Source organism: Schistocerca nitens, chromosome 1, assembly GCF_023898315.1.
Source record: "Schistocerca nitens isolate TAMUIC-IGC-003100 chromosome 1, iqSchNite1.1, whole genome shotgun sequence".
Taxonomy (NCBI): Eukaryota; Metazoa; Arthropoda; class Insecta; order Orthoptera; family Acrididae; genus Schistocerca; species Schistocerca nitens.
This window is the reverse complement of record NC_064614.1, coordinates 5,225,789-5,238,145: the sequence shown is the minus strand read 5'-3', so window position 1 is coordinate 5,238,145 and position 12,357 is coordinate 5,225,789.

Here is a 12,357-nt window from a genome sequence, read left to right as displayed (position 1 = left end):
TTTATTTTACACTTTTCTCCTGCTAACCAGTATTATTTTCGTCGGTAGCGATAGCCTTACTCAATGTAAAATTTCATTAGGCATACGCAATATTGTTATTTATATCGCAGTCCGATAGGCCGATTAGGACGAGGAAGCTTACATGCATACTCACGAGAACCAGCGACAGCAGCGGGTGCGTAGAGACATAATTCGTCAAATATTCTATGCTCACACAAGACACAAACACATCACAATGGTGCTGCCCCATGAAATAAGGGGGCCTCGAAGTAGATAACGTTGTAATACAGTTTTAGATTAATTAAATGCGATCTGAGGCAATTTCATTATTACACTGAATGTATCACACGACCTCAGTCCCACATTTCCATCGATGATGGGAAGTTTAAAAAATATTATGATAGATTTGAAATTGCTTTGCTGTCTGTCAGACACATTGACAAAAGTAAACCATTATTAATAGAATGTGTTAGAAATAAATCACGTGATGCTGAGGAATTAGATTAAGGTATGAGAGGCTAAAATTATTAGCTGAGTTGTATTATATGGGCTACAAAGTAACAATAGGCGAAGTAGAGGGCATATAAGATTAATACTGGCAATAACAAGAAAGCGTACCCGAAACAGATAAATTCGTTAACAGAGACTATAATTTTAAATGTTAGTAGGTCTTCTCTGAAGGTATTTTCCTGGACTGTAACCTTGTAAAAAAGTGAAACGTGAACGATTAACATTTCTTCGAAGAAGAGAAGATAAGCTTTTGAAATGTGATGTTACAGTAGCATGTTGAGGATCAGATGGGAAGAAAAGAAAATTATGGCGCATCGTGGGTAAAAGAAGGGATAGGACATATCGTAAGGCATCAATGAACGGTCAGATTGATAAAGAGCTGCAGAGTTCAAGAAATGTAGAGGAATACCAAGGGTTGAATCCAGCAAACAGGATGTCGGATATAGGTTCTAGTATTTTTTGCAGAGATGAAGTGACTTGCACAACAAAGACTAGCGTGTAGAGCTGTACCACACCAACCTTTGAGCTGAAGACCACAAAAGCGGAACCTCTCACACATGTTGTTTTATTTGGCAAATGGCCAAAGATTTTTCTTGCTGAATAATGAACATTTTCCTGGGACGTTGACAGCTTCAGTCAACGGTAATGAAGTTCATAACTTATTTTAGAGTTGAAGGTATGAACATCAACATTCTTCTCAAACTGTGATCGATAAATTAAGACGAATTGCACTAGCGAATCTACATAATTATTTTCAATCAGCGGTTAATATACTCCTGAAGATGTTGCAAGTAAAATTCTCATTTGTTTTCGGCTGTCGTCAGTAACTCACCTTCACTGTATTGGGACAAAAATGAATGAGCGCACTGCGCAAGTCGTGAATAAGAACCTCGACTCTGTGTTAAGTTTTATCTGAGGCTGACTTGCTAGTCAGTCACTTGCACAGCGCTGAGGCATTCTTATTTGAGGAATAGTAGCGAGCATTTGAGTTTTTCAGAGAATGAGATCTATTTCCTTGAATCTGGAAGAATCTATCTGGGACACTTTCTTATGGAGATGAAAACTCATTTACAATAGCGTCTTGTTCTTTATGTTGCTGGAGAATATTTAGAAGGAATTTTAAAGGTAACGAAGGAAAAGGCAAAAAAAAGAAATGTTTCTCAGAACAGTTCATTGTAGGAAATCTTTGTCGCCGATATAACTAATAACTTTCATGATGAGTGTTAATTCGATCTCTTCGTTTTTCATTGCATCGCAAATAACTCTATTGGTTCCAATATTTGTACTTTCTTTGTACTGTGAGAATTTTGTAATTGATAGAGTCTTCTTATGCTGTGCAATCTTTCTACCAATAATCAGAGTTTGATTTCTTAAAAACAGTTTTCTTAAAAGTAAATCCCTCCTCCATGATCCATAGTAATGTTTTAAATTTTCTGTCGTGTGTTCATTGCGTCTTACACTACATATAGTAACATATTGTTTCTGACAAGTAAATAAATTTAGAATAGATTATGCATCTTTATCTGCTGCACCTGCTGAAATATTTGCTTTCTAGAACATTAGTACTCCAGACACCTAAATAGCACACTGAGCAAGAGGAGAGTCACTTTTATTTCAGGGTAGATATCACCTTGCGCTCTTGGGCAGATAGGATGTAGTCAGGATTATGGGGTGCCGTGCTAGCTAGTACATTAATTTTCAGTGAACAGTCTGTGTAATTTTAAACAGATATTCTCTTCCAAGTAGAACAATAATTGATTTTTTTTGTGGATTTACCAAGTCTAACATTGCATCTGGTACCACGCAATATTTATAACGTACTACGGTTCTGAGTATTAGTTATAATATTTTACATTGAGCGCACAATTAGTTTCTTGTGGCATTTAAGTAGATTCACTTTCTGTATTTCAAGTTTTGCATTCCAAGATGTTAAATGATTTTATTTCAGGACACTGTTCACATGCGCAACGCAAGGCCAACCAACAGCCAGTTCTGCTCAGGAATTTAATACGATATCTACAGCATACGATACATGCAGAGAAAGTTTTTGAAGTATATATTCAGTTTTCTCACATTCAGACAGTTTTTTATTGAAAGCTTACAGACAGGATGGTTGTCGATAAACACATAATGTTATTCTAACTGATCACGTTTGCATTATCAATGCTTTCTTTTTAAGGCATCATAAGAAAACTTTTGTAAGTGTCCACAACATGAAAAAACGTTACACCTTCTCTCATACTTACTTACATACTAAGCATTTTCAATAACATAGATCGGCATTTTACACAGAAACGACCTAGAAAGTTATTAATTGCAGAGGTGGGCTAAAGAAAGTGCTAACAATTCATCGCCAAACTGGTTGTGTTTCTGAATTCACTACTTGTTGATAACAATAAGAACAGGTAACAAAAGAAATATATTAACAGAATCTTCCGTCGGTTCTTGGTAGAACAACATTATAATAAATGAAAAGTACCAGTTTGCTTTTGTTCTACAATATTACTTTTATTGTAAACCGGTTTTCGGCTTACAAGGCCATCTTCAGACCTGAAGATTTCCTTCGATGAAATAGGAGCCTATAATTTTCTCCTCCAGAATCTTCAGACCTGAAGATGGCCTTGTAAGCCGAAAACCGGTTTACAATAAAAGTAATATTGTAGAACAAAAGCAAACTGGTGCTTTTCATTTGCTATAAAAGAAATATACATGATGAGTCACTAACTATTGCCCCTAGATTAACTCCGAAAGTATGACAGTAGCTGAAAAGTATATTGCATGGGACAATGGGGGCCATAATATGACGTTCGTTTTTTGTTGCTAGGTAGGGTCGCTTCAGAGATATGAAGGTCAACTTTGTTTTTTAAATGGGATGCTATAGTTTGGTACTTATTTCCCGATAGCTGCTATCGAGACGAATCGAATGATGTGTAACAGTAAGGTCTTCGAAGATCAACGAAGATCAAAAACGAGGCATCAACGTCCATTTACAGAAGGAGTTCGAAGTGCTGACCATTCGTATCAATGCAGTGCTACAGTCTTCTTATCATAGATTCAGTGGTATTCCTTATCACTTCGGCACTTATCGAAGCACATGCTCTGACAATTGTCTCTCGTATATCGTGCAAATGGTAACACCATTCGACGGTTTAGCAATACATCTCTAATAGGAACGGTAAGAATAGTATCGTCGAATCAAGCGAGTGTGAATCATGTATTCCTTCGAAGAACATGTCAATATGCTTCTCATTTACGGAGAATGCCGACGAAATTCAGTGAGAGCTGGAGACATACACTGAAAGATAGCCTCAACGTACAAACCGTACACGTCGTACATTTAAATATGTGTATGATAAATTGAGAACAACTGGATATTTAACGTATCGGAAACATATCGGGCAAAGGAAAGTTTCTAACCAGGAAGTGGAAATTGGTACTCTTGCCACTGTGGTTCGAGATCCTTGAGATAGTTTGCTTCAAATCGCAAGGGAACCTGGCATGGGCCAGAGTAGTGTTGTTCGTGTTCTGCATCGCCATAAATATCATCCTTACCTTATCAGTCTCCACCAGAAATTAACTGGTACGGGTTGTATGCGTCGCATTGAATTCTGCCGATGGGTTCAACTTCAGATTCAGAGGAATGACAAATTTATTAATTTGATTTTATTTGCTAACGAGGCTGCATTCACGAACAATGGAAATGTTAATTCGCATAACATACATTAGTGGGCAACTGAAAATCCATGTTGGCTGTGGCAAGTTGCACACCAAAAACCGTGGTCGGTGAATGTATGGTGTAGGATTCTGGAGGAGAAAATTATAGGCTCCTATTTCATCGAAGGAAATCTTTCTGGTAGGAAGTACACCACATTCCTGCAAGAAACATTACGTCTGTTATTGGAAGAAATACCTTCAGTCACAAGGAACAGAATGTGGTGTCAAGACGATGAATGTCCGGCACATTTTTCGCTGATGACTGGAAATGAGTTGCAGAGACAATCCCCAAATCTTTGGGTTGGACGCGGAGGAGATGTGTCGTGGCCGGCTCGTTCGCCAGACTTGACGCTTCTGGATTTTATCTTGTGGGGGTCCGTAAAAGGTATTGTCTATAAAGACGTTCCAACTACACCTGGAGATATGCGAGAGAGAATTGTAAGAGCATATGCTTCGATAAGCGCCGATGTGATAAGTGATACCACCCAATCGTTGATAAGAAGGCTGCAGCACTGCACCGATACCAGTGGTCATCACTTCAAACACCTTCTGTAAAAGTACGTTCATGCCAACATTGTGACCTTGGTTGATCTTCAAAGACCTTACTGTTACACATCATTGGACTCGTCTCGATAGTCGCTATCAGAAAATGAGTACCAGACTATAGCATGCCGCTAAAAAAAAAAAAAAAAAAAAAAAAAAAAAAAAAAAAAAAAACTGACCTTCATATCTCTGAAACGACCCCACCTAAGTCATATTATGGTTCCCGTTGTCCCATGCAACTGCAAACTTTCCAGCTCCTGTCATTCTTTCGGAGTTATTCTTGGTGGCAATAGTTAGTGACTCACCCTGTGTATTTCTCATGCATGAAATATGTGTTTATATTACCTTACTTTCAGATGAACAAGCTGCAGTTGTACACATATTCGAAAGTATTTCTTTATAATGAAGGTGTAGCTTATCTCACTGAATCAAGGAGATTCGACTGCTTTTACATGTATTTAGTGATGACTCACGTCTCTTGATAGTTTACTAATACTTGGAACGCAAAAGTGTAATAACTATTTCGCTAGTTAACTAGAAAACTAATTAAAAGCAAACTTTAACTTTGCGGCTGCTACGTCGCTGCTTGGAGCCCCAGTGTGGCACCAGGTGTCACACGGTAACAATTTTCACAGCAGCCAGTGTCGTGACTGTGTGTGTAAGACTGTGGTTGTGCTGATAGGCGATCTACTCAGTAGCTGTTATATATTCGCAATACCTGAAAGCCTCCTCTGAATGACCTATGACTTACTATGTTCAGTGCGTGAGAATAACAGACACAGACGTCTATGAGGTTAGGTGAAGCTGCTTGTTACATTCGTACGGCTACCACCTGTTAGTAATGCAACAAGACAGATCTGATAACTGTTATTCCAATGACTCGAATGCATAGCTCAGATGTATTGTATTTTTTGCACTAGTAAGTGAAGCATTGAATGTCTTTTCACATTCCAGCTGCACACGTTAATGTTACACACTTGTTATACCATTTTTGTTCTTTCTTGTTACTGTAGACCCGATAATGGTCTGATCTTACAACGAAATCGATCGTCCCTAATAAAACATACTTAAACAGATGTGTATAGCATAATGCAGTTATTAACCTATTTCATTTGTGGTTCAATCAAGTGTCTTACCTAGTTCCGTTATTATTATTAATAATATTATTCCTTGCAAATGATAAGATAGTTGGTTAGTGGACAATAATACAGGGTATTCAAAAAGTCTCTCCGCAGTGCTGTATGATTGTTAGCCGCGCGTGCCGTACGATTGTTCGCCTGCATGGGTTACTTCCCTTCATGTGGACTCTCCCAACATTACACTGTTTTTTATCTCAGCCAGCGTCACTAGTATCGTTGGTGTGTGTCGTAACGTGTTGACGTGAATATTTAAGTTTTGTTCCTTTGTTCGTTTGTTTCATTTTTGTCACTGTTAAAATGCTAACCATTGAAGAACGTGTGTTTTTAGTCGAACAAGTGTTCAAAGCTGGCGGTAAATACATAGTTTCAGTTCGTCAAACATTTAATTCAGTTTTCCCGGAGACAACACTCCCACATCGCGATACTGTGCGAGATCTGATTAACAAATTTCGAAGTACGGGTTCAGTGGCAGATGCACCGAGAAGAGGTCGTCCTAGCATATTGTCTGGGGATAAACTACTCGATATTTCCGATAAAATGGCCATGAGTCCGAACAAGTCAGTAAGAAAACTCGCCAAGGAAGTCGATGTTAGTGTCGGAACGGCCCACACAGATGTAAGGACAAAATTGAAACTTTTCCCATACAAAGCGACAGTCGTGCATTAACTGAAAAATACTGATCATGGCAAGAAGCTGCACTATTGTCAACGGTTCAAAAATTTCGTTCGACAAAATGGAAGGGATATTCTTAATGAAACGTTTTTCACTGATGAGGCGTGGTTTCATTTATCTGGGTACATGAACTCGCAAAATTCTCGTATGTAGAGTACTGCAAATCCATTGTGTATTCATGAGGAACCACTTCATTCTGTGAAAATAGGAATTTGGATTGCAATTTGTAGACGTCGGATTGTGTGTCCCATATTTTTCAACGAAACAATAAACGCAAAACGATATTACAGTGAGTTTCATTTCGGTATATTCGATGCGGCATACTGAACGCGCGGCTAACAATCATACGGCACTGCGGAGAGACATTTTGAACACCCCGAATAATGACTATGCTTGTCTAAACGGCTCGTAACCTTAAGGCATAGTTTTTTACCCTTTCCTAATGTTTACTCAGATCAGTTCCTTATCGGTACAGCATTTCTTGTTACAAGAGTATACTCTTATGTTGTAACAACGTTACCTTGTACTACACCTTATTTGTGTCTTCTTCCCTTCTGAGACCGTATTGGTCAGATTCACTGTCTCCGCTTTTACTTAAGAAATACTCCTGTTCAAGCTTATACAATTAGTGTATCATGAACACACATTTATTAAACAATAAGCTTCAAAATTGGATACTTCTAATTAAGAAAATATATCAGTATCGATATACAGCTACTAATGTTAATTACACAGAAAATCAAAGAACTCTATATACTGAATTGGATGAAGTACTTATCGTAGTTTTACATATTATACCGTTTGTAACTAAATTCCATTTACTGACATTGAGGACAGTTTCCTTACACCAAAAGAAGAAAAAAAGTCTAATAAACATTGAACACAAAACGTATGCCTTAAGAGTTATATCTTCTACTGAAAAAGTGTTCATAACTCTTACGGTATGCATTTTAGAGCCCATGTTTACTGCATATCTTTAATTGTTTCAGTCCATAATACCTCCTCCAAAAATAAGGAAAGCAAATAGCTTGCAGTTAAAGAGATGTGTTTCACAGTTTCGAAAATTGCTCTTTTGGTGCGGATTTTAGAGCCCATGCTTACTAGACTTTCTTTTCTTGTTTTGGTGTAAGGAACCTGTCTTCGAAGTCTGTAAGGGGAACTTAGTTACACCCCGTACATTTATGTTTGGGCGTTATAGCTTAAACTCTGGGTTTAAAGTCTTTAAGGTTGAGAGTATTTGTAGCACTGAAGCATTTTCCAAATGTTTCGTAATATGCACCAGTATGAGAAAGGCTGATAATTCTAGTTAGACCTTCGTGCATAAATCTGAAGTTAGAGATTTAGGGATTTATTTCTACAATAGTATCATTTTTATGGCTATGCCATTCGATAACTGACTGGCTTTTATTTTTCGTTAGGTAGTTCTTCGTTCCTGCGGACGTCCACTTCCTTTGTAGCTTGTTCTGCGTGCTGTACTAGCACATCTTCATCTTTTGGTTCTGTTCTTGAACCTCCACAGTTATACTTAGTTCAGGTGCCAGGTCTTGTTCGTTATTTTTATTTCTACTTTCATCAAAATTTTACTTACAGATTCACTTCCAGCAGTGGGCTCAGATGATATTTTCTTATCAAATCCATAATTGCTACTGCTTTCCTCAGCCTGAACATCGAAATTTTTCCTCAACACTCCAGCTTTTACGTTATTTAAACTAAAGTCAGTGTACAGATTATTTTGCTGACGTGCCCTTCATCATTAACTTCCTTTTCTGCTTGCTCATCAGGTCTGTGATCAAAAATGTGATTGGAATTATCATTATTAGCAACAGACGCTTCCACCGTTTTTCGTTTTATCCTTTGTATCCTCTGATTACAAGTGTTCCGTAGTTTCTTCCTTGAACCAACTAAACTTTTTTTCATCTCCTCCCCCTTCTGTGTTCTCTACTTATCCAAATCTGCACAGATGGGTTCAAGTTTCGTAAAATAGTCATTAGCACTTAATATCTCGTTCATTTGTTGACTGCTATTGCCAGGGTAGCAGCATGTTCTTCTCTTTCTGGACGATATCGACACATTTAGGAGTCGATATGAAAATCTCCCTATCATAAAATTTTTAGATACTTTAATGTTCAAACATAATTTATATCCATAGGCAGAATTTCTCAGGTAAATGACGTGGGTGGTTTGTTGGTTTGTATAACAGACACAATTTTAAAATATTTATTCGGTGCAGTATCATAAATATTCAAGTTTCAGTTCAAATTCTATAATATTGCGCCTATAACATAGATGTGTACTTCTATAACATAGAGGTGATCAATACCAGAATAACAATTATAAATTGTTACGCATTTGGGACACAGATTAGAATCAAACATAGGAGAAGTTGTGTATAGAACTATACACCTGAGTTGAAGATGTAAGTTCTACATGTGTGTAATACTGTTGTTGCCTAAAAAATGGCTCTGAGCACTATGGGACTCAACATCTTAGGTCATAAGTCCCCTAGAACTTAGAACTACTTAAACCTAACTAACCTAAGGACATCACACACACCCATGCCCGAGGCAGGATTCGAACCTGCGACCGTAGCATTCCCGCGGTTCCGGACTGCAGCGCCAGAACCGCTAGACCACCGCGGCCGGCGTTGTTGCCTAAAAACAGTATTTATCAGAAAGCCAAATTGTTTTGAGGCGGAGACAGCTTGTGATGTCGATTTATATGACAGTCAAGTCAGAACGCAAAAACGATACAAATGCACATATTATTAAGAGACTACTGTCTATTCCCACGATATACATATCATTATACAGCCCAGCTACTTAGATGTAAGACATATTTGGTCGTAATATTAATGATTAATTAAAGTGGTCATTAATAAGATAGTGAATAATTCGCAGCTGTCTCTGAAAACGTAGAGTCTGATTGCACCATTAACAAGAGTGCGTACTGTCGCTTTAAATGTGCAGGACACATTCATTTGTACATTAATTTTTCATTGTATTTTAACTGTTTAATCTGCTAAGCTGGTGATTATTAAATATATTTTCCGATTGTGTGTCGAAGAAGGACAGTGAGGGTAAATGTATGTAATATCGAGCTCATCCGGCGTTTTACGAGCAGTCACTGTTCCAATAAGCATCAGTAGCAACTGCGGTAGGAAATGGTGGGGGGGGGGGGGGGGATTTCTGGTTAGTGTGATGAGTGACAACTTTCTCTAAATGTAGAAAAATGTAAGTTAATGTGGATGAATAGGAAAACCAAACGCGTAATGTTAGGGTACAGCATTAGTAGTGTTGTGGTTGACACACTCACGTCGTCTAAATATTGGGGCGTAACGTTGCAAAGCGACGTGAAATATAATGTGCGTGTGAGGACTGTGACAGGGGAGGCTAATGGTCGACTTTGTTTATTGGCAGAGTTTTAGAAATGTGTGGTTCATCTGTAAAAAGGACCGCATGTAGGACGCTAGTGCTAACTGTTCTTGAGTTCTGCTCGAGTGTTTGGAATTCGTACCACGTCTGATTAAAGGAAGACGTCGAAGCAATTCAGGGGCGGACTGCCAGATTTGTTACCGGTGGGTTCGAACAACACTTAAGTGCTACGGAGATGCTTCGGGAAGTCAAATGGCAATCGCTGGAGGGAAGGTGACATTCTTTCCGAGGAATACTACTGAGAACATTTAGGGAACCGGCATTTGAAGCTGACTGTCGAACGATTCTACTGCAGCCAACATACGTTGCTCATGAGGACCACGAAGATAAAGTACGAGAAGTTAAGGTTCATACAGAAACACTTGGACAACCGTTCTTCCTTCGCTCTGTTTGAGTGGATCAGAAAAGGAAATGACTAGTCGCGGTACGCCACGTACGGTGTCTCGCGTCCATCTACGTAGATGCAGATGCATATGTGAGAGTGGTATCCTGTTGCCCAATCTTTAAGATGGCTTTTGACCTTTAATGCCAAATGTAGGTAGACGTATCAACTATACTATTGAAACCAGGTTAGCTTCTGAAATCCTTAGATGACCGGCATAAAGAAGCTCTTCTTTTCCTGCATTGGTTGCAAGTTTAGTTCTGACATACTTCAGTTTAAAGCAAAAGCGATACAGAGTGAAAATGGTTGGGGAGCCAGCGGTGGTATTAAAATGCTGGCAAAACTGCCCACGGGCATTCTTTCGTTTCAAACAATGAGACAAGGCCACAGGGAGCGTTTTGCAATTTACGGTATAGTCCGTGGGATACGATCGCCCTCTTACAGTATAGGTGATGAAATCTTCTGCAGTGGATCGAATGCTGTATATTTAATAGGATAGTCCCGCACCACCAGCAGCAGCAGTTCGACGGGTAAATTTAGGGACGGATGGGGTGTCTCCTTAGGGTTGCTAGGAGGAATGCTATTCTGGGAAGCATCGCAAGAACTCTCTCTCTCTGCGCCGGACCCACATCACAGCTATGCGTCATCGCACCAGCGCCGACGCCTAGGTGAGTTCTATATCGGATGACGTTAGTGGAGCTTTTATAGTTCGTAATTTTTCTCTGTTGGATTGTACAGAATAACGATGATAGCATGTTGGGCTGATAGGTGTGAATGGACCCGGATCTGCTTCGGGCTGTAGGATCTGTATCTAGTTTGGAGACACACCACAATGTGTGCAATCCCACCGAACGGCCAAAGCACGCTCCCGCTGCACTAACTCGGGTCGTTCTGTTTCTGCATGGTTTGCAGAAGATGGTGGATATGGCTTTCTCCAGCTTCTGCTCGGTTCCGACTTAAACTGGAACGATCACATCTGCAAAGCTGTAGAAGTGGGAGCAGTTGCAGGATGCGAAGGGACTGACTAAAACCATGCTGGAATTTTACTGTAGCAGACAGGTTCGAGAAAGGTGACTCGTTTCGAGATATGAGAGTGCCAGAAATATGATTCGCTTGTGGCTGTGATCCAACTCAGGTATGTGGTTGAATAGAAGGACTTGATTCCAAATCATAGACATCATTTCTAGCGGATAGCGTAACATTAGAGATCTGAAAAGCTAGTGTACATTTCTTACCACCTCAACCAGCACACCATCTACTACTGTTTGTTATCCTTCTCAATCAGTCATCGCCCATAACACAGTGGATTTATTGCAGAACCTCTGACATGGTATCGAGACAGAAAATTTACAAGTACTACAGAAATATCTAGCGGTGTGAGGGAGTTGCAGATAGTGATCTCATACCACGTTCCTTAGTCGAATCACTTTCAAAATTCAACGATTTTATCAAGAGGTTGCATTGTGGACCACGTGTAGCCAGACTGCTGGTATGATAATATACACTCCAGCAAACACCGTCTCGATATTTGTCTGGCCAAAAAAACCACCTCATTCAGAGGTAATGTCGTACCTCGATTTATAAAGCAAGTATAGCTTTTAACATGGATACTTATGTGCAACTGTTGAACCAAGAGCGCTTGTGACAGTAACATAGAGTACTTGCTGCGATCAGGTTTTTTTTAAAATATGAGAGGATTACGTCTATCTTTCTCAGACACAAGTGGTATCACTCAAAAGAAAAACTTACTAGACATATCCACCTATCGCTGATTTTCTCTCAGTATTATTTTGTATTGTAGACAATCAGTTATTGATGAAGTATTATACTTAGTAGTAGTAGGGGATGCATGATAGGTTCACTTTGAGCATCGGGCTTATAAAGTATGTGTTTGTGTTCCGACATGTCCAAAGGAGGTGATTGTGGAATACTGTGATAGCAGAGGGATGTCAAGTCATAAGAATGG